Source organism: Eurosta solidaginis, chromosome 2 (assembly GCF_040869045.1).
Source record: "Eurosta solidaginis isolate ZX-2024a chromosome 2, ASM4086904v1, whole genome shotgun sequence".
Classification (NCBI taxonomy): Eukaryota; Metazoa; Arthropoda; class Insecta; order Diptera; family Tephritidae; genus Eurosta; species Eurosta solidaginis.
This window is the reverse complement of record NC_090320.1, coordinates 59,532,124-59,556,998: the sequence shown is the minus strand read 5'-3', so window position 1 is coordinate 59,556,998 and position 24,875 is coordinate 59,532,124. Positions and strand designations below refer to the sequence as shown.

General features: G+C 37.4%; 1 protein-coding gene across 8 annotated transcripts in view; it reads left to right on the top strand.

Moving 5' to 3' along the window:
- Positions 1-24,875, top strand: part of Oatp30B (Organic anion transporting polypeptide 30B) — a 171,069-nt gene that overhangs the window by 33,964 nt on the left and 112,230 nt on the right. For 7 of the 8 annotated variants that reach the window (XM_067765522.1, XM_067765519.1, XM_067765523.1 and 4 more), the window contains one exon: positions 19,396-19,485. The gene's annotated coding sequence lies outside the window, so the exon portion shown is untranslated. Of the gene's footprint in view, positions 1-15,571; positions 16,103-19,395; positions 19,486-24,875 lie in introns of all 8 variants that reach the window. The other variant, XM_067765521.1, reaches the window with a different exon arrangement.

Genomic DNA, 24,875 nt, shown 5'->3' with positions numbered 1-24,875 from the left:
TTTCCGAAAGAAAACCTCGAAATAGTTTCATAACTTTGCCCCAACTTAAGTGAAATTCTGGCTCTGACGGCCTGCGAAAGCTGTTACGAAACGCTGTGGAAAAGTTTCCGAACTGTACTTTTGTACACCAAATAGCGTAATTCGCATATCTCATTGCACAATACACGTTTTATACGGTTTCGTACAATGTACTAAAGAATATATCAAACGATGAGAGATACGCCTTGGTATTTTAGTTTTTTGTTTCCGATTTGCACCAGAAGCAACACACTGTGGTTGTGGCTTACCTAGCCATAGATAGTGAGCTGCTCAGTACATACTTGTATCCGAATGATCCCATTCAAATACACAAAATATATGCTTGAACTTACTGGAAAACTTGGAGGAGATTCTAACGCAAAGTTCGTCCAATGGACAATGCGACAGACTAAAGATGCAACTGTTTAAATAAAATAGCTTACAAAAGAAGAGAAATATTATAATGCCAAGAAAGCCCTAGAGGCAATAGAATTCCGCCTTAACAGCCGGGTAAAGTTAGTCTTTAAAAGGGCAGCAAGGCTCAGTTTCACCGTACTCAAAAGTGGCATATGTTGTGGTTTTATCGCGGCCAAGCTTTGGATACCTGATTCCCGATATAACTTTTTAAGTATCTTACTGTGAGTGATCACCACAACTTCACCTTCCAGGGATTCAAGGAGTTGTTAAGCGAAAGTTCCCAAAAATTCGAGGAGTGCATAATTATTCCGCCAGCCGCTTCCACGATTCCGACCAGAGAGATCATGAAATTGCGCGCCTGCTATAAGATGCTTAAAACTGCGGAAAAAATTATGGAGAGCCTCCTGGAGGCATTCTTCCCGGCAGCTAAAAAAGAAAGGGAAGAACTAGAACGACTATAACGGCAACAAAGTTTCCGTAGTGGCCGCGGCACAGTAGATGCCATGGTAGAAGTGATAGGCAAAGCCAAGAAAGCTGAGCCAACTTGTCTACAAGCAAGACGGTGAAAGTGATTTTTGCTCAACCCCTAAATATAAAGATGGTTTATCTGGCAAATTTACATACGAAAGACTTTCACTTGCACATGTCTGAAAGCAAATTTCGTATTGTTTTAAGAATCGATGCCGCGCTGTCATAACAGCACGAAACTTTTAGTTGACACAGTTTTTACTTAATATAGAGCATAGTACATAACAAACGAGCATTTGCTCAGTCTCAAATTTTTAAATAAATAAATTGCGGCTTATTCTCGATAAACCCTGCCTTCTGTTATCGCTCGAATCACTGAACTGTCGAACAAATACACTCAAATGTTCCGTTCTTTATTAACAGCACTACTAGGGTAGTAGATATTGACAATTTAATGCATTCACGCAGTTCACTTATAGCGTGTTAAAAGCAAACTAGCTGCCCATCACTTGGACTGCGGTGATTTGGTACGTCTTTTTCTCTTATTTTACCCAGGGTCTAGACCAGTAGTGTAATTCACTAACTTATAACGATGCGATTTGTCAAGATTTTATTTACGATTTTCTCGCTTGCCTTATCGATTATACTATTCACTAACTTAGTTTTAACGACTCGAAATAGTTGACACTTAAATTTCGTTTTAATATGTAGTAGAAAGGTGGCAGCACAGCTTAACGAAATCTAAAAAATGCGAAAAGCACAAAAGGAATGCCAAAAATAAATAAATTCCGTATACTAACTGCATTTAAAAGTCTTTATTGTGCAAGTTTTTACCTACATATTTTAACAAAAGGTGTGTAAGTAAATGCGGTATTAATTTAATATTTATCGACATAACCAATTTCTCACAATAAAATAGAATGGCGTCAACAAGTAATAGCACTCAAAGACGAAGCCGTACCGCAGCAGAGCAGCTAAGTGTGATGGTGAACTATTTAATGGAAACTCCAGGATTAGCGGGATCTAGGTTTTTAAAGCTGCATGGAAAAGCCGAATGCGACAAAAAGTGGAGCGAAATGTTCATCATGTGATAAAACGTACGCCAAGTACTCAAATACCATTTGATTTATAATTAAAGCAGCTTTTCGTGTTTTAAAGTACTTAATTCAAGTTCCGATTTTCTTTTTTAACTAAAATTACCAGAAATATTAATTTCGTAATTTTTAACGCAGCCAATTTACTTGCCGTTTATTTAACAACACAGTTCATCGTCGATGAACAAATATCGATACAAAATAGTTATTGAATAACGAAATCGTTACCCAACAAACATTTAGGTTAGAAAACGATTAGAAGACGAATCGAATTCTAATGTATTTCTCTAAGGTAGAAGGTTAGAGGACGATTTGCGAAAATGTCGCGAATTATAGCATTCTCGACAAAAAGTGGACTTCGTTCTCGATATCGAGAAAAGGGTTAGAATTCTAATCGAATTCTAACGTCAAATTCTAACGAGTTTCTAATGAGAATTTTCAAGTGATGCGCAATTAAATTCAATTATTTAAAATCAGCGAAATTGTCATTGTTTCATTATATCAAATACGTTTATTTAGTTATAATCTTATGTATTAAGAATGAACATATTTCAAAGGCTTTTTCTATTATAATAAATTAAAAACGTACTTAAAGATTGAGCTCAGCATCGGTTTTAGGTACGGATGAGGAAGCGTTTTCTTAATGCCATTCAAGTAGCCCTTCAATAATCTGCTCGCTTTCCTTTTTTAACCTTTTTTAATTAATTTTCACTTACTAGTATTTATTATTATAAATAAAAAAACTTATTTCTCAACTTTTAATATTTCCACTATTTTCATTTTGTTTGTATGACACTAAGAATGAGTGATCATGTCGTGCAAATAATCGATAACTGTGACAATAATCATAACATCGCATTTCTGGTGTTATTCGAATCGTTTCACAGTCGAATTCTAACCTAGTTCTCTAACCTAGTTTTTGATTCGAATTGCATTAGGGAACTACATTAGAATTCTAATGTAAAACTACAATATTTCTCTAACGTTAGAAACTGTGTTTGCTGGGTATAGTAATCGATTCGCAAATAAAGCGACGGCAAATTTCGTTAAAAATTTAGTACATTCCCCTACAGAGGTCGTAATTTCATAGCACAATTGTGCAGACTCGTTTCACACAGATAATGCGGAAATTACCCACCGACGTGTGCCGTACGTACGGACGTTTGTCGTACGATACACGTTTGACCTAACCCTCAAGCCCATAGGAATCAATGTGTGCGTCTGTGTACATGTACATAACATATCTGTGTGTGTATTGTTTACAGATAAGCTACTTATGGAAACATGAACTTTTTCCAATTTAATTTTTGATGTTGTAAAAGGCTGGAATTAATATTAAATAAATATAAATAGATTATATATTTATGATCTGCACTTTTACATACTTATTTCGAATTATTTTCACAATTTTTCAAACGTTAATTAGGTGTTTTTGCATAAAACTGCAAACGGTCAAAAATTAGCGCACAAAAGTTTACTAGGCAACTCTGTCTAGTGAGAGAGCGATCAGCTGACACGTTCTTACGGAAAAAATCAAAATTGTACGTAGAAAAAACGTGCCAGCTGACACGACCTATCTTATGAGTGTGCAATGTAAACGAAAACTCACCGACGTGCAACGCCCGTACGTACGTAGCCCGGAACGTAGAAATCAAAACAATTTTGATTTTTTCCGTAAGAACGTGTCAGCTGATCGCTCTCTCACTAGACAGAGTTGCCCAGTAAACTTTTGTGCGCTAATTTTTGACCGTTTGCAGTCTTATACAAAAACATCTAATTAAAGTTTGAAAAATTGTGAAAATAATTCGAAATAATTATGTAAAAGTGCAGATTAGAAATATGTAATATATTTATATTTAATTAATATTAATTCCAGTCTTTTACAACATCAAAAATTAAATTGAAAAAAGTTGATGTTTCCATAAACATGCACGCAAAATGGTCAATGGCAACAGTGCTTATCTGTAAACAATACACACACAAATATGTTATGTACATGTACACAGACGCACACAATGATTCCTACGGGCTTAAGAGTTCGGTCAAACGTTCTTCGTACGACAAACGGCCGTACGTACGGCACACGTCGGTGGGTAATTGCCGCATAACTGCCGCAAAACGTCCGTACGTACGGCACACGTCGGTGGGTAATTGCCGCTTCAGTCGTCGCTGAACAAGTGCTAAGTAGCAACATCGAAGAAGACCGTTGTATATTTACGCATTTCGAAGTAAGATATTTTGCAAACAAAAGCTCAAGCTTTCAATTTTTGGCATTATAGGTATATTTTTTAGTTCTTTGGTACTCTCATGTATTAAAATAATATTTGCATGGCATATTTAGGAATTATTTTTTGAGTGTTCCATGTAAACCAAATTTGTGCCGGCAACAATCACAGATAAATACCTCGCGCCAGCTGAAGCGGGTGCCAGAACAAAAAATGTGCCACCTAAAACGAAAATCGGGCCAAAAATTTCGGTAAACTTTAGTTTGGCCTACAACTGCAGAAATGCGTTCAACAATTATGGAAAAAAAGATAAAAATACTTGTTTTAGTGTTAGATATTATTAGTTCGAAGGCGGAGGGTAAGGAGGGTAAATATTATTTCCCATTCAGAAGTTATCACTAAAAACAGGTTTTGTAAATATGAAGTCCCGATGCAACCAGTCCATTTTGACCACAGAACCTGGAACGTCAGACATGTAAGATAAGCCCTATCCACTAAATAATGTTTACAATTATATCCCAGGTCCTATGTACTCAAATTTCAAAAGAATATTTGGTTTTCACTGTGAGTTTAATTAATTAAATCAAAATGTAATTTTTACTTAGATTTGTTTATATTTAACTACAACTAGTCGTATTATTGTAAAATAAGTTTAAAGAAATGAATATTTTTCGACTATTTTTTTATTATATGATTGAAACTATAAAATCGCCGAAATGTATGTCAAAAATCCCCATATTCAGATCAATTCCTTTTTGATTGGAGTGGCACCATTGACAAAAATAATTTTGCATGTAAATGCAACAACGACGATTTGAGCCAGATAAATCCAGATAGAAGTCTGGTTCAATTTGTGAGCCAGATAATTTGTTAGTTACTTCTTTTTAGGTTGGCAACGCGGCCTTTAATATACATACTTTTTCAAAAATAGATGTCGCTGCTTAGCCTTTCGCCGTATGAGTTAAATTAAAAACAGCGGCGACATCTGCCTATCACATTTCACGTGTGCGAAAATTTCACGACATCTGCTTCTCAAGTCTCTCAATGATCCAGAGCATTCCCGTGAGAATTGAGCGTGAACCGGAGCTGTAAAACTCACTGAAAGACGGCAAAAGAGTTGCAAATCCATTCATCTATGATGAAAACTGTGGCTGCGTGAGTAAAACTAAAATCATCTTAAGGCCGGGGTACAATGACATTTTTCATATAGATGCGTTTAACACAAGCGTATGCCTTCCAATAACATCGCCACAATCAGCCAAGATGTTGCGTTTGTAAATATGAAGGAACTTCAGACTTGGCAATTGAAGTTTATTACGCCTTGCCCACTCACATACAAAATTTCGCGAAGCACTGTTGTAAACATTCTCCTTATACAACAAAAATACTTGATAACATATTTTGTGTCGTATTCAATTGTTATATTGCAGTTTTTAGTTGTGAAAAATGTTAGAAAAATTTACCAACCAGTGGGAAAAATAATTTCACTTGCAAAGTGTGCCAACACCCTTAGCCAAAGCAAATGTCAAATTCTTCTTCTTATGATTTGCTTGGAACAAAATTGGGGAGTTGGCTACTTTTCAATATCAGATGGCGCCAGTGTCGCTCATTCTACCGTTCTCCGTAAAATTACGTGCAATCTACTCATAATGCATAAGTATGGGTTAAACTCATCTATATGAAAAATTGCTCATGTGTCGGAGCTGTTATTGGTAGTGGTTTAGTTGTTGATGAAAAATCAATGAGATAGTACGTATGCACGCATGTTTATTAACACACAAAAAATAATTCGTGAATATGCCATACAAATCATCATATATTCAGCCCAATTCTAAACGAAAATTCGGTGCGAGTTTTCTCCCTTTTCCCATTCCTCGTATTCTAAATAAAAATTCCTTGTGAGTTTTTTCACTTCTCCCTTTCCTCCTATTCTGAACAATGTTCGAAAAAGCGGAAACCGGTTATGGGAGAAAAGTAGGTATTATGAATGTGAGGGAGAGGGAGATTTCTCTGCCATTTCATAGGAGTTTTTTCACTTGTTAAATTAAAGGGAATGCATCAAAATAGTTAAAGGAAATTGGTTATTTTAAGAAAGAACACTTATTTGTACAAATTTGTGCTAAAAGATGTATTTATATTCTACCACAATATTCTCACTGTTAATACAACAACAACTACAACCACAATATTCTTTATTTTAAGTCGAAAAATATATCATAAGCAACGGTAGAGCTCTTGGTATACAAATTTGATGCAGCCATCCAGAAATTGCGCAAGGATTTTTTAATAAGGCTTAAATAGATTTTGGCATATGATGAAGGACGAATTCAACTCAACTTGGCCGCCAGAAAATTGCCTTGCTGAATGAAAGCAGGCAACTCCGGCAGATTTGTGTTATGCGGCCGTCTTCTTCTTATGTTCCGCTGTTGATGTTGCTGTGGCACCAATTCATTACTCATTTCAGTGAATACCACATGAAATGCAATAAATACTGTGCAATGTTTATATTTTATTTCTTAATTTCCAACAAATTTGCAACAATAATTAAACTTTTCAATTTTTTAAACAAAATAAGAAATGTGCAACGAAATTTCAATTGACAAAACAGCTGACTTCGAAAATTCGAAATTCCTATTCCCCAATTATTGTTCTCCCTAGGAGAACAGAATTGGAGGAATTTTTCCGTGGGAATAAAAAAATCCACGAGAACAAAATTCCGCGAGAATATTTAGAATTGGCCTGATATTATTTCTAATTATTGTTTTTATGTACGGGTCCCTTTTTTGCTCTTATTTGGAATCCAAATCTATAAATAAAGTTTTGGTTGTAAAGATGGAGATTCGGGCTATTAGCGAGCTTTGCGTAATTTTGGTCGTAGTGCTTTTGTTTAGTTAGACCAAAATTAAAATGTATGAATATAAAACAAACCAAAAAGGAAGTTTTATTCAATAACCGCAGCCTTTCAGCTCAACTAATATAATTAATTGCAACATTCAAGGCTACTAAATTTTATCAAAATATATTTTGTTAAAATAATTCGTTAAAAATAAACGATTGTCAGCACACAAAGAAAAATATTTATGGTATGGTACTATTGTGAATATTTGCATGCATAACCGGCAGTTGCTACCATATGCCAGATGGCAGCGCAAGCTGTAAGTTTTAATTGATTGATAGAACAGCTGCTTCTGTTGATATTTGAAAAGATACTTTTATATTGGTTGCGCAAGATGCGCACGGGTCGTACTACTTTATTGCTTGAGTCTAAGGAAAAATTTAAACAAAATAAATTGTCAACATTAAACCATGAAAAAATTCTGCGCATGAGCATTTGTTTGCAAAATATATTTTCGCAAACGCGCAAATAAACAATAAGCCGGAGTCATTGGTGCCGTATGTCGTATCGCTGTATCCGTATCCCTAACGTAATCAGCTGTTTATCGTTACGACGGTAAACCAAACCCCAATTGGTTGGCTACGATACGGTTACGACCTTAGCGGCACCAATAATCGATTGCATTGATTCTCATAAGGTTGGTCGAATCAGCTGTTAAAAGGTTACCGATACGGTTACCGATAAAGCACCAATGTCTCCAGCTATAGCCTCATCCGATGTTGCTGCTCTGCTTCATAGATTAGATTGATACGAATCTTTTCCCCACGCCCTTTTAAAATACTCATTAACACCTTTCATTTGATACCCATATCGCACAAACAAAGTCTAGAGTCACCCCTGGTCCACCCTTATTGCGATACCTCGAAAAGGCGTCCACCTATAGAACGAAGGCCCACTCCCTTTTAAAATACTCATTAACTCCTGTCGTTTGATACCCATATTGCACAAACGAATTCTAGAGTCACCCCTGGCCCACCTTTATGGCGATATCTCGAAACGGCGTCCACCTATGGAACTAAGGATTACTCCCTTTTAAAAAACTCATTAACACCTTTCATTTGATACCCATATCGTACAAACGCATTCTAGAGTCACCCCTGGTCCACCTTTATGGCGATATCTCGAAAATGCGACCACCTATACAACAACCACCACTCCCTTTTAAAACCCTCATTAATACCTTTAATTTGATACCCATATCGTACAAACACATTCTTTAGTCACCCCTGGTCCACCTTTGTGGCGATATTTCGAAACGGCGTCCACCTATAGAACTAAGGCCCACTCCCTTTTAAAATACTCATTAACACCTTTCGTTTGATGGCCATATTGTACAAACAAATTCTAGGGTCACTCCTGGTCCACCTTTATGGCGATATCTCGAAACGGCGTCCACCTATGGAACTAAGGATTACTCCCTTTTAAAATACTCATTAACACCTTTCTTTTAATACCCATATTGTACAAACAAATTCTAGGGTCCCCCTGGTCCACCTTTATGGCGATATCTCAAAACGGCGTACACCTATGGAACTAAGGATTACTCCCTTTTAAAATACTCATTAACACCTTTCTTTTAATACCCATATTGTACAAACAAATTCTAGGGTCCCCCTGGTCCACCTTTATGGCGATATCTCAAAACGGCGTCCACCTATGGAACTAAGGATTACTCCCTTTTAAAATACTCATTAACACCTTTCATTTGATACCCATATCGTACAAACGCATTCTAGAGTCACCCCTGGTCCACCTTTATGGCGATATCTCGAAAAGGCGACCACCTATACAACAACCACCACTCCCTTTTAAAACCCTCATTTATACCTTTAATTTGATACCCATATCGTACAAACACATTCTAGAGTCACCCATGGTCCACTTTTATGGCGATATTTCGAAACGGCATCCACCTATAGAACTAAGGCCCACTCCCTTTTAAAATACTCATTAACACCATTCGTTTGATGTCCATATTGTACAAACAAATTCTAGGGTCACCCCTGGTCCACCTTTATGGCGATATCTCGAAACGGCCTCCACCTATGGAACTAAGGATTACTCCCTTTTAAAATACTCATTAACGCCTTTCATTTGATACCCATATCGTACAAACGCATTCTAGAGTCAACCCTGATCCACCTTTATGGTGATATGCCTAAATGGCGTCCACCTATAGAACTATGGCCCACTCCCTCATAAAATACTCTTTAATGCCTTTCATTTGATACGCATGTCATACAAACACATTCCAGGGTTTCCCTCGGTTCATTTTCCTACTTGGTTATTTTCCCTTATGTTGTCACCATAGCTCTCAACTGAGTATGTAATGTTCGGTTACACCCGAACTTAACCTTCCTTACTTGTTTTATTTTATTTTTATACAAAAACAAGGTACATGGAACTTTTATTTATGTTTGTAGGTATGTCACCATGCTGCCCCTTGTATGGTTCCGCCATGGTCTAGACCAGTGGTCGGCGCGCCATATCTCAATTGAGCTAGACTTGCTTCACACATATCCTTGCTCTCCATCGTTCAGTCGTTAGCGAGACAGTAAAGAATAAACACTGCGTACGGCTGTCGCACAAATGTCAAGATTCCCTGTAAGAAATATTATGATGGGAAACGCAATTGTTAAGGCAGGCTTCTCGTAATTAACTCATTAAACATGTTTAAGGTAGATATTTACCCTTATAGATTTTTTATAAGTAAAAAATTACTATAGAATGTTGAAAGGAATTTAGCAAAACAGTCAAAAAATTAATATGAATGAATATTTATGTTTTTTTTTTTAAGTCAGACGCATATTTTTTAAGCACTAAGGGCCTCTCTGGTTTCGGCAATATACATTTTTATTATATAATTTTATTTTTGCGCTATTTGCGTGCCAAGCCACTTCGGCAAACCAAGTTTCAAGTGCATTTACATGTAAAAAATATCGGTTGCCCTTCGAAGCCACTACAACTTAATGATAATTCTGAATCAAAAATCATACTTTCCAAAAAAGTTTCAAAAAACTGTTTTTAATAAATGCACGTTGTCTGTTTAACTTTAATTTCCTGCTGGGATGCTCATTCTCTTGCTCTCACCTGCAACTTTACCAAGAATCGTAAGGTTCTCATATCACAGAAGAATGCTCTCTTAATACCTATCTCGAATGTTCTTCTTTGATGTTGCCATGGTTCAATTAGGTACAGGTTGGCTCATCTCATCAGCTGATTTTATTTATGTCATTGCATGGTCGAAGGGATTGTCAAAAGGAGATGGCAAACTCAAAACGAAACCAACCACATTGGCAACATTTTACTTACACATACAAAAACTGCTAAGTTTTATGTTTCCATTCCATACCATTCGCACCAACACCAGTACACAGATTTTGACAATTTGAACAGACATATTTTGTTGCTTTACAGATGAGCCAACCTGTATATAGTTGAACCATGGATGTTGCTTTCTTATAAAGTCTAAAGTCTCTTTGTCTTCGAAAAGTTACTTTAAAATCAATTGCGAGATTTTCCAATGCTGAATATATTGAAATTGGCCTACAAATAAAAAAGCGGCCAATTACACCGCGTTACACACATACTGTCCTATGAACCAAATATCCTTTTTCCGAAAGGCGCGAAAAAATAAAATCAACGTGTATCGGCGATTTTCATGTACACGTCACAATTTTTTTTTTATGTGTAAAGTATAAAGCTCGTAGTGTCCGTCTGTCCGCCTGTATGAAAGACTGGATCGATTGTCAACCCTTTTTCCGTGATCCAATCGAGCTGAATTTTTGCAGGCAGACTCGTGGAAATGTCTATATCACGTCAAATTAAAAAAAAAATAGATTTTTATCAATTCTCAGATTCTCCTGAATTTTTTTAAAATGGTTATCGGGTTTTTTTTATAACGGTTTCAGCTCATTAAAAAACCGAATTTTTTTTATTAATTGTATTATATTAAAATTAAAAATTGTTACATTAAAATTTTTAATGCTTTTAAAGAAACTTAGGCCTTTTATTTTTGCGTTTGTAAGCATTTGTGTGAGTATCGCGACAAATAGACCGACAGTATTCGCCAAGCATATGCGTAATGTCTTGTCCTTCAAAGCGCTTTTCAATAGCCGCAATGTCCTGATGGAACCTTTCGCCATGCTTATCCCTACAAACTCCTAAATCATCAGGGGAAAAATCTAATTGATTGTGAAGGAAATGGATCTTTAGCGACATTAATATGCCCATTTTGCCATATGCCGAAATCATTTCTGCAACAATATTTTTATACTCCGTTGAGCAGAGCTCACAGAGTATATTAACTTTGATTGGATAACGGTTGGTTGTACAGGTATAAAGGAATCGAGATAGATATAGACTTCCATATATCAAAATCATCAGAATCGAAAAAAAATTTTATTGAGCCATGTCCGTCCGTCCGTCCGTCCGTCTGTCCGTTAACAAAATAACTTGAGTAAATTTTGAGGTATCTTGATGAAATTTGGTATGTAGGTTCCTGGACACTCATCTCAGATCGCTATTTAAAATGAACGAAATCGGACCATGACCACGCCCACTTTTTCGATATCGAAAATTTCGAAAAACCGAAAAAGTGCGATAATTCATTACCAAAGATGGATAAAGCGATGAAACTTGGTAGGTGGGTTGAATTTATGACGCGGAATAGAAAATTAGTAAAATTTTGGACAATGGGCGTGGCACCGCCCACTTTTAAAAGAAGGTAATTTCAAAGTTTTGCAAACTGTAATTTGGCAGTCGTTGAAGATATCGTAATGAAATTTGGCAGGAACGTTACTCCTATTACTATATGTGTACTAAATAAAAATTAGCAAAATCGGATTACGAACGCGCCCACTTTTAAAAATTTTTTTTTTAAAAGTAAATTTTTAAAAAATTGAATATTTTTAAAGTATATAAGTAAATTATGCCAACATTCAACTCCAGTAATGATATGGTTCAACAAAACAAAAATATAAAAGAAAATTTCAAAATGGGCGTGGCTCCACCCTTTTTCATTTAATTTGTCTAGAATACTTTTAATGCCATAAGTCGAACAAAAATTCACAAATCCTTCTGAAATGTGGTAGGGGCACAGATTCTATGACGGTAACTGTTTTCTGTGAAAATGGGCGAAATCGGTTTAAGCCACGCCCAGTTTTTATACACAGTCGACCGTCTGTCCTTAGGCTCGGCCATTAACACGATAACTAAACCAAAATCGATATATCTTTACTAAACTTAGTTCACGTACTTATCTGAACTCGCTTTATCTTGGTATAATCGATATCTAGAAGAGGCGTCCACCTATAGAACTAAGGACCACTCCCTGTTAAAATACTCTTTAATACCTTCCATTTGATACACATGTCATACAAACACATTCCAGGGTTACCCTAGGTTCACTTTCCTACATGGTGATTTTCCCTTTTTTGTCTCCAAAAGCTCTCAACTGAGTATGTAATGTTCGGTTACACCCGAACTTAGCCTTCCTTACTTGTTATAATTGGCAGCGCGTTTGTTGCCAAGAAGCTACTCAATAACGGGAACTGTGCCTTTCCATGCACGTTTCGATATTCGTTGTTCAATTTTGATGAAAATTCATAAGCTGCAACTATTTTTATACTCTGTTGAGCAGAGCTCACAGAATATATTAAGTTTGATTGGATAACGGTTGGTTGTACAGGTATAAAGGAATCGAGATAGATATAGACTTCCATATATCAAAATCATCAGTATCGAAATTTGATTGAGCCATGTCCGTCCGTCCGTCCGTTAACACGATAACTTGAGTAAATTTTGAGGTATCTTGATGAAATTTGGTATGTAGGTTCCTGAGCACTCATCTCAGATCTCTATTTAAAATGAACGATATCGGACTATAACTACGCCCACTTTTTCGATATCGAAAATTTCGAAAAACCGAAAAAGTGCGATAATTCATTACCAAAGACAGATAAAGCGATGAAACTTGGTAGGTGAGTTGAACTTATGACGCAGAATAGAAAATTAGTAAAATTTTGGACAATGGGCGTGGCACCGCCCACTTTTAAAAGAAGGTAATTTAAAAATTTTGCAAGCTGTAATTTGGCAGTCGTTGAAGATATCATGATGAAATATGGCAGGAACGTTACTCCGATTACTATATGTACGCTTAATAAAAATTAGCAAAATCGGAGAAGGACCACGCCCACTTTAAAAAAAATTTTTTAAAGTAAAATTTTAACAAAAAATTTAATATCTTTACAGCATACAAGTAAATTATGTCAAAATTCAACTCCAGTAATGATATGGTGCAACAAAATACAAAAATAAAAGAAAATTTCAAAATGGGCGTGGCTCCGCCCTTTTTCATTTAATTTGTCTAGGATAATTTTAATGCCATAAGTCGAACACAAATTTACCAATCCTTTTGAAATTTGGTAGGGGCATAGATTTTATGACGCTAACTGTTTTCTGTGAAAATGGGCGAACTCGGTTGAAGCCACGCCACAGTCGTCCGTCTGTCCTTCCGCTCGGCCGTTAACACGATAACTTGAGCAAAAATCGATATATCTTTACTAAACTTAGTTCACGTACTTATCTGAACTCACTTTATTTGTGTATAGAAAATGAACGAAATACGACTATGACCACGCCCACTTTTTCGATATCGAAAATTACGAAAAATGAAAAAATGCCATAATTCTATACCAAATACGAAAAAAGGGATGAAACGTGGTAATTGGATTGGTTTATTGACGCGAAATATAACTTTAGAAAAAACTTTGTAAAATGGTTGTGACACCTACCATATTAAGTAGAAGAAAATGAAAAAGTTCTGCAGTGTGAAATAAAAAGCCCTTGGAATCTTGGCAGGTATTACATATATAAATAAATTAGCGGTATCCAACAGATAATGTTCTGGGTCACCCTGGTCCACATTTTGGTCGGTATCTGGAAAACGCCTTCACATATACAACTACCGCCACTCCCTTTTAAGACTATAATTAATACCTTTAATTTGATACCAATATCGTACAAACACATTCTAGAGTCACCCCTGGTCCACCTTTATGGCGATATCTCGAAAAGGCGTCCACCTATAGAACTAAGCCCCACGCCCTTTTAAAATACTCATTAACACCTTTCATTTGATGCCCATATCGTACAAACAAAGTCTAGAGTCACCCCTGGTCCACCTTTATTGCGATACCACGAAAAGGCGTCCCCCTTTTAAAATACTCATTAACACATTTCGTTTGATACCCATATTATACAAACGCATTCTAGAGTCACCCCTGGTCCACCTTTATGGCGATATCTCGAAAAGGCGTCAACCTATAGAACTAAGCCCCACGCCCTTTTAAAATACTCATTAACACCTTTCATTTGATGCCCATATCGTACAAACAAAGTCTAGAGTCACCCCTGGTCCACCTTTATTGCGATACCACGAAAAGGCGTCCCCCTTTTAAAATACTCATTAACACATTTCGTTTGATACCCATATTATACAAACGCATTCTAGGGTCACCCCTGGTCCACCTTTATGGCGATACCTATGGAACTAAGGATTACTCCCTTTTAAAATACTCAATAAACACCTTTCATTTGATACCCATATCGTGCAAACAAATTCAAGAGTCAACCCTGATCCACCTTTATGGCGATATCCCTAAATGGCGTCCACCTATAGAACTATGGTCCACTCCCTCATAAAATACTCTTTAATGCCTTTCATTTGCTACACATGTCCTACAAACACATTCCAGGGTTTCCCTCGGTTCATTTTCCTACATGGTTAGTTTCCCTTATGTTGTCACCATAGCTCTCAACTGAGTATGTAATGTTCGGTTACACCCGAACTTAGCCTTCCTTACTTGTTATAATTGGCAGCGCGTTTGTTGCCAAGAAGCTGCTCAATAACGGGAACTGTGCCTTTCCATGCACGTTGTTCGATAGCATTAAATTTTGATGTAAATTCATAAGTTGCAGCTATTTTTTTTTATCTGCGGACCATTGAAAACACCTTAAATCATACACATCTTTAAAAAAAAAAATAAAGTTACTGAATGCCTTCTTAAAAAAATACCTACATGAATCTTTGCGCCGCTCAATTTCGCAATCGCCCCACCCTCACGATCCAGTTTTTTAACAAAATTTGATACAACATCGAGCTTAATGTGTAGTGGTGGCAAAATGATTTGAGATGGCTGCACCAATGGTAGATTTTCTATATTTTCTACGCCTACTTTGTAGCATGTTCGCGGCTTCCACTTAAATTCAGTGTAGTGCTGATCTCTTTCGCGAACTTCCCATGTACACAAAAAGCACTGGCGGGTTGGAAATCCACCCTTAACACCCACGAGTAATCCGACCACTTTCAGATCGCAGCATATTTTCCAATTATGCTCTTGGTACTTTATCAGCTGTAATATTAATTCTATGCCTTCGTATGTTTCTTTAAGGTTTGTGGCATACGCGATCGGGACAGCTGGATGTTTGTTACCGATATGGAGCAGCACGAATTTAGGGCTGTTTACAGATGCATCGATGAAAAGTCGCCACTCCTATGAAATATGAGGGTACCCATTTTTGCAAACATCGAATCAATATCATAACAATAAGCCAGGTTTTTTTTCCGATCTTCGTGCAATTTAAAAAATTCGTCATTGGAATAGTGCTACGTCGATCACGAGTGGCTGTTATTTTAAAATCAGACGTCACTATATTCCACTACTTAAAGCGTGATGCAAAGAGTTGCGCTGTTCCCTTTGACAAATTTCCGTCTCGTACAAGGTCGGCTTGCGTTACTAAATGCGGCACTGCAGTCCCAAGTTCACTGGGTGTTGGTACAAATTACGATACTTCTGGATTCTCGCATCTCGCATTCGATGCAAGAAATGTTGATAGTATTGTTGGTACTGCTGTTGGTTCTCCATCGCTTAATTCGGGAATATCATCAAAAATCTCCATTGGAACCGCTATACGTTCTTGTGGTGAGTATAGAACCGCTGGAATAACCGTTTCAACATTATCGTAGCGAATTTTGTTGCGGCGAAAGTATTGGTACCCTTTAGTTTAAGTAAAAGTTACGCAAAAGTAGCAAAATTCATTGCAGTGCTCCGTACGTGGTACAATTGTTGGTACAGCGTACTTTATTGTTGACCTTCCATCAGTAAACTTGCATTTTTCTATAGCAATAGTCGCACACGACTTCCGGAGTATACTACAAGTAAGGAACATAAGCAGTCTTGAATATTTTCTGAAACGAATTAACCACTGCTTTCGTAATAATTTTAAAATTTTTACTTGGTGCGAATAAGCCACAAACGTAACAAAAGTTATTTCGAGTCGGGCACTGCATTTTTTCTCAAATGAATTATATAGAAATACGTTTTCGCACAACAGAACTTAAAACAATTGTCAAAGTATACGTCTCCTAGTAGCGCAACTGTTAGCTGATCGGAACAAACACACAAACGGCACAGAGTGTGTTGTATCAAAAAATAAATTAAACGATTTTAAATGATGCAATATTGATTGTGAAATTCATTGTTTCATCTGTCATACCAGTTGGAAGTGTTGTAAAAGTCATAAAGAGTTTAGTGTTAGAAAGTTACTATTGATCAACTACAAATATAGGGAGTAGGATGGGTCGAAAAACAATTTTTTTCGGAAGGCTTTAGTAGTTTAAAAATTTGGAGTTCCTTGAAGTTTTAAGTTCAGGAAAATATGAGAATTGATAAAAATCATTTTTTTTTAATTTGACGTGAAACAGACATTTCCACGAGCCTGCCTGCTCGATTGGATCACGGAAAAGGGTTAAAAATCGATCCAAAGTCGACAGACTTTGACACTACTAGCTATATACTTTACACATAAAAAAAAAAAAATCTGACGTGTGCATGAAAATCGCCGATACATGTGTATTTTTATTTTTTATCCCCTTTCCGAAAAAGTATAGTTGGTTCATAGGACAGAACTAAAGCTCGTTTTTGTAACGCAGTGTTATAAAATGGAGCAGCCGTCCGTTGTGCGCCTTTTATAAACAAAAATTTATTTGAGCTGACGCTAGTTAGATCTACATGACTACATTCATACATATAACCTCAAATATTTAATTTTTTGTGTGTAAACATTTATAGAACGCGGTTATGTTGTTTATTTTGTTTACGAAATTATTTTTAGTACGAAAGTTGTTTATATAAATTATTTAAAGTGTTGGTTTATTTTATCCGGGTGTAATAATCATATATATTATATCTAATTGCTGTTTTTATATACGGGTTCATTTTTCGCTCTTATTTGGAATCCAAATCTATAAATAAAGTTTTGGTTGTAAAGCTGGAGATTCGGGCTATTAGCGAGCTTTGGGCAATTTTGGTCATTGTGCTTTTGTTTGGCTATATTTTATTAAAATAATTTGTTAAAAATAAGCAATTGTGAGCACACAAAGTAATCTATTTGTACTATGGCACTATTGTGAATATTTGCACTGCATAACCGGCAGTTGCTATTGTACGCTAGATGACAGCGCAAGCTTCATTGTACGCTAGATGTAAGCGCAAGCTGTAAATTTTAATTGATTGCCGGCAGTTGTTATTATACGCTAGATGGCAGCGTAAGCAGTAAGTTAATAGAACAGCTCATTTCTGTTGATATTTGATAAGATACTTTTATATTGGTTGCGCAAGATGCGCACGGGTCAGGCTCGTATTAAAGTAAAACCAAGACACTGCTCAAATAATCCCAATAGTTTCTGTTAGATTAGCCTATAGTCATCAGAGCTGGAGGAGTTATAAAAGCCATCTTCATACATAAAGTGGAAGCGATTCGTGATATCCCAGCTGAATCTGCATCTGCCAAAGCATACGTATATCTATATGCAATTCGATTTAGCGTATGATGAGATAAATAATTAATGTGAAAAGAATCTAAGAGATATACTAGATATCAAGTTGTCGTGGAAACTCCATGTGGAAGAGAGAGCGAAGAAAGCCTCCACGGCACCATGCATGCAAGAAACCAAATTCTCTCATTGAGTATTTACGGCAATCAGCCGCACAACCAAGTACGTATATCAAAAAACTTGAGGCGGTATGCAGAGTATCAATGACTAGCATAACGGGAGCCCTAAAAACTACCCCGTCAGCAGCATTGCATGCCATTCTGCAAAAGAGGCCTTGGGCCACAAACAGCCGGAGGGGTGGTGCAAGGCGCGGAAATGGCAGAAACATGTGTAAACGGATCATTCCAAATTAATGGAAGGGGTCACGTATGCTGTTCACTGCGTCGATCCAAAAATAAGGAGATCCTGCAGGCTGCCAGATAACTGCAGTGTCTTTCAAAGAGAAATTGTAGCCGTGAGGAAAGCACCAGGAGCTCTCGAGGTAGCGTACTTTAGTTTCAGTCGCGTCAATATATAAATTGATAGTCAGGCGGCGATCAAGGCAATAATCTCAGATAGTACCTCATCAAGAAGGCTCTTGAAAAGCAAACAAGCATTGGAAAGACTTCGCTCAGGCCGTACCCTACATCTGTACTGGTTTTCCGGTCATAAGGGGATCGAAGGTAACGAAAAGGCTGACGAGTTAGCAAAGGAGGGTGTTGCACTATATATGTCGACAGAAGACGTCCTGATTCCTTGAGGAGAAAAAGGGAACGTCGTAGGCAGAAGCGAGCAAAAATGTCTAAGGTCATGTGCAGATCCTATCCCATTAGACTTAAAAAGTAGGAAGGGCGAGCTGTAGAAAGAAACGGTTGAGCACGTTCTGTGTTCGTGTCCTGCGCTCGCCAGGTAAAGGCTCCAGTTATTAGGGGCGGCAGAGTTGCCAGATCTCGAGGCCGGAATTAAGTTAGGTTCTAGAAAATTTTTAGTTATTGCCAATCGGACGGACCTATTTTATAACATAAGTCGTGGTACCTGATTTGGGTTATTCCGTTTGGTTCTCAAACAAAAAACAAGAATGTTGATAAAATCTGTTTCAGAGTATATTCGCAAGATTTCTGAAACAATTCCAAGTGATGAGGCTAAGTAAAAGCAAATTACGTGATGCGGCCGAAACGCTCTTTTCCCACGAAAGAAATGTCTGGTAATTAGTTTTTCTATAAATCGTGTTTCGAAACAACTCCTTTTTTCGTTCAGTATACAATGCAAAAGTATCGATTTCATCCCTACCTAAGAGAGGACTAACAAAAGTTCGCTTATTTGTAATATTTCATGAGCTCAATGTAACACTTTTTATTAATTATTTATAATAACTTTTTCGATATATTATTTTACTTTCAGAAATATAAAACACAACAAAAATTTAAAGCTATAGTGATATTATAGCAGCTGATATCTAAAAGAAACGCTATACCGCTAGGCCATCGATATGTAAGTATGCTTTCTAAAATTGTATATCTTTTCCAGTAACAACTAACAGAACGTAACAACCGCAGTGCTGTTGTGGTAGCGTGCTCCGCTTACCACACCGAAGGTATTGGGTCGTTTGCCAGGAAACGCCCGGTGAACCCTGTTATCTATATATACAATATCCTACTCTTGCAGAAGAAGAAATCACACTACCACGAGTAACCTTGGCCCTACTTCGTTCTGGATACTGTAACAAGTTAAACTCTAACTTGTCTGTCCAGAATCAACCTCGACATACGTAATGCTGGTCCTGCATGCGATGTGTCCCACATGACACGAACCATCTTTTTTAATTGCAATGAGAAACCTACACCACTAACACCAATCTCCCTATGCTCCGCTTCTGTTGAAACTGGCAGTTTCGTTCGACCCCCGCTAAATGACTTTGATGACAATTTGTGAGTGGTCGTGCCCATTGAATGGGGCGAAGCACTGTTAACGCAACAACAACAAGGTTCTGTGTTCAAGTCGAGGGCAAAGTAGCATCATAAATTTTGGAACACATTTTTTCAATTGGAAACAAAATTTTCTATGCGGGGTCGGTCCTCCGAGTGCATTTGGGTCAAGAAAGAGCTTCTGAGTGAAAATTCATGTGCCTTGTAGATGCTGTGCGAAGTCGGCATACAACTTTTAACTCTCGCTCCGCCAATTTGTAATGAATATTAAAAGGAGCACGACGCAAATTGAAAGAAAAACTCGACCTAAATCTTCACGTAGGTAATTCGCCCCAAGTATTTATTTATATTTTTAACCACTATCACGCAAGTGATATATGTATATGTAAGTATACATAAATTTATGTAAATAATGTAACATTTAATTAATTAATTAATGCTTTGTGTGTGTTCAAGTGCTTCAAGTTGACACTCTGTTGCTCCCATCTTAATAGCGCCCGAACTGTGGCAATTTTAAAAGGGGCTATCAATAAGAGCAAACGCATGTTAAAATGTAACAATAAAAACACATACAAGCAGTAAGTCATGACATGTCATAACAAACTACATGCTTAATTCTAAAAAAAATGGTTTAGATTAGGTTAGATTGAATTGGCAGGTTCGTAATGACTCCACATAGACATTCGCTTGGCATATACTAGAAGCTTTCTAGAGCCCACACCATTTGCTGCTATTAGATCGGAAAATTTTGTCACTGTTGTTCTGGGAAGTGTTTTAGTGCTTATGGTCCTTTGACCGATATAGATCCGCTACGTTCCGGTAAATAGTACCATTAAGGTTGAAACCCGACGCACCCCCACTTCATTGAGAAATTTGGGAACGACCTTGCTCCGCCTGCTAAATATGTTTTTAATAATATCCATGTTTCGCTTCGAGTTTGTGAGGTTGACAATTGGCTTTGAGAAACTATGTGGCTTTGCATTACACTTAACAGCTTTTTCAGTCTCTTAGCCACACCTTAAAGCTTGCATCTAAATGCGATGAGCGTTATTCCTTAAAAGACCAAAAGGCAGTAACCGATGAACGTCCATCATGAGCCTACATTCCTCCTTAAGCTATAAGACGACCTTTGTTGCCTCTTGTTTATCTCACCCAAGCTGATGAAGATGTCAACGATATATTCCTGAAGGGTTACGCTCACCTTTGCCTGCTCAAGCGCTTTATCGTTACCATCTCCAGGAAGCCCTTTCGCCAGCAAATCAAAAAGTGAGCTCTTTACATTAACGAGCACTAAATTCGAGAACCATTTCATACCACTTCACAATCATGCAATTTGTGAGGCAAACGAAAAAAACCAACTTGCAATAATCAAAAGAAAAACAAAAAAACTTTCTCCAACTTTTACTAAATTTTTAGGTTTCAAGACCCTATGGAAATTTATAGCTTTCAAGCTGTTATCCAACATTCATATTCATTAAAAAAATGCTACATTTGAGTTCAATTAAAGAATCGAATTTGCGAAAAAGTTTCTTTTCTCTCATGCCTCCAACGGGTTAGGGAACTTAGGTATGCCAGTTGTAAGAGGTGACTAAAGTACCAAATTTATTTAAGGGGTTGTGTAGCGTTGGCTCCTCCAACCTAAATGTCAATCTCACCTACCCGTGAACAATCCTGTTTCTTTAGCATCCGAGGCTGTGGCGACCCCAAGTTCGTCATGAAACTAGTGGCGGTTCAATGTGATCATAATCAATCGTTCCCCACATGGTCTGGCTTATACCTTAATGACGCTTGTTACCGAAGCCTAACGGATAAATATCCGGCAAAGGACCATCAACGTCGATAACACTCCTCAAAACCTAGAGGGGTGTCTTTAAACGCTACAACAATGAGAATTCTATGATTTCAATTTGAACAATTGCTGAGAAATAACGCTTGAGACTTGAGAAGCACGTTAGTTCTCAGCTTAATTTCTAACGTGACTCAAGCCTATTGCTTTTTGAAATAGCCCAAAAAAGAGCACCCTTTAATTTGTTTTAACTTAAGTGAATGTATACTTATGTATGTGTATCTCAACATTTGCTATTGCTTTACTGGTTTTGGGAACTTTTAACATTGCCGAGTTTAATCCAAAAGTCGCATGTGGAACTTTTGCGGTATTTTCGTTTCTGTTTTTGGTAATTTGTACTATACTTTTTTCTGTTGCGTTACATTGAGTCGGCATGTGACGATCTCAATCATTAATGTTTGTATGTTTATGTTTATATACAATAGGCCGTTAAAAAAACTGTTAAGATGCCAAACTAGGTCGTAAATATTAACGTTAGAGTGGTCCACATCGCATTTTCTCATGTCCATTGCATAGAGAGCTTAGCGTCTCGTGACTAAATTTTACCTCAAAAACTTTAAAACTTTTCGATGTAGAAATCTATAAATATAAACTAACTTTCCTTAGGCCCACTTGGGTTAAGCTCGTATATTTTTGAAAAACAATTTATTAATTAACTCTGGGAATTTGGGAAATTCCTCATAATTATACACATTCTGCTAACGTTCGAATCGCTGAACTGTCGAATAAATAACTCCAATATTCAGTATTGCAGAGTGGCCTTTATTTAGACTATTTTGGGAGTAGTACTTCACAATTACAAATATAATTAACAAATAAAAAATAAATAAATCAATGAGAGGCGCGATAACCTCCTAAGAGATTTTAGGCCGCGCTTCTCTTCCAATATGCGTCGTGCTCCTTTTAATTTTTCCTACAAATTGGCCGGACAGGATCTACTTGTTCTATGCCGACTCCGAACGGTATCTGCAAGGCAGATGACTTTTCACTGAGATCTTTTCATGGCAGAAATACACTCGGAGTGCTTGCCAAACACTGCCGAGGACGACCCCGCTTAGAAAAATTTTCTTCTAATTGAAAAAACTTGTTTCTAAAATTTTGATATTGCTTTTCCCGGTCTTCGCTGTGGATGGCGGAGCATGCTATCATCACACCACGGCGGCCGCGTGTTTAAATCAAACTCGTTACTGATTCCTCGGCTTGCGTTGCTTTTATATTCTCGGTTACCTCGTTCGCCCATTTCTCCAAAGGTGTAGACGTTTAACGAACATGCCTTGGTTATTTAGCTATATAAATGTAATTTATGGTTTTCTTAGCCATATGCGTATGTTGTGTGAGTAACATTTTTTGCTCTTAGCTGCCGGCTACATATATGTATGTGACATAATCTCTCTGCTTCGAGCTGCTGGTTATGTGTATGGAATATTCTTCGTTGCCTTGTACATAACTGTGGCTGCTTGCTTTAATGTGTATATGCACATAAGTGTGGCTGCTTGCTGTTTTTGTTGTTGTGATTATTTACTAACAGCATAGTGATGCTAATATTCGCCACAATATCCATATCATTGGCATATTTCATCCGATTTTTTTTTTTCAAATTCCTTATTGGCGGCAATACTATAAACACAACCAAGTAGGGAAGCTAACAATGCAGAATGTTATCTATTATATACACGGGATTCATAGCTTATTCAATCCAATTGTCAAACTCACCTACCCGTGGTTAATCCTGTTTATTTAGTATGCGAGGCTCCGGCGCCTCCAAATTGCTCACGTAAAGAGAGAATTGGTGGACCTAAACTTATCAACACAATTACGTTTAAATGGGCTCAGCCGTTTTAGAGATGGAAGCAGAGTTACAAAGGACTACATCGAAGAGGCTCTGCCTACCAGGAACCTAAATAGTCATCTCCATAATTACTAGTCCAACAAAAGATCGGTGAACTCTGTTCTCAAAGACAAACACCCCAAACTCGCAGTTGAGGAAAGCAACTTCCCCAGGAAGACGCGCCTCATTCTAGCTCAACTTTTAACAGGTCAAACTCTTAACTATCGAGAATCAACCCCGATATACTCAATTGCCACGTCCCGCTTGTACCGTGCTGCCACAGGACACCAACAATCTTTTCAATTGCCGAACGAACGTCTCTAACACCCACATCTCTTTGGTCCAAACCTGTTGAAACTGCATATTTCCTGAGACACCTTTAGAAGATATTTATGATAATTTGTGACTGATTGCACCTATTGGATAGGGTGAAGCACTGTTACGACAACAACAAAACAACAACTGTATAAATAAATATGTATGTCTTTGATGTGTAAACATCTTTGCTCGCGATATGGAGAAATGTTAGCGTAAGGGTGTATAGAAATGAAAGATAAGGAAAGAAAGGGAAAGGTGAAAGGAGAAGGTTGGGAAAGGAAAAGAAAGCAAATAAAAAGAAAAGAAAGGAAAGGAAAAGGAGCAAAAGGAATGAAAGGATTTGATGTCAAATCCGAAAATGTCCGAAACCAAGACCGGCCTGTGTGTTATCATCTGTTAGCGAATTGCCAAAGGTTGGTTGACGAAGAGTAATCGGTCTGTTATCCACCAAACGAACTTTCATTCAAGTGGGTCAAGTCGTTTTCGAGATACTAGTGGTTGTTCCCATGAACAACAAAATAAGATGGTAAGCGGCCAGTCTAGGTAGCAGCCCCACTTAAAAATATTGTTGTTAAAATACGAAGTGAAATACCTTTCGCTTGAATTAGAGCATATCTCATTAAATTGTAAGGAGATATTAAAGTTAGCAGTCTTTTAGAGATACCATCAGTGGCAAATGGAAAAGTCTCTGTAATACACTATCGGGTTATAGGAGATATACCCAGCGGGTTAGGGGGCTTGGAATATACACGAGGCAGCATTCATTGAAGGGGTTGCGTAGCGCAACACTTTCATGAGGTTATAGCATCTCCAACCCTATTATCAAACTCACCTACGCGTGGTGAATCCTGCTCCTTTAGCAGCCGAGGCTCTGGTGGCCCCCAAGCTAAACATGCAACTAGGGGGTGGGAGGGCGGCATGGCCTAGAAGGTTTCATGTGGTCATAATAGTTCTCGAGATGGTC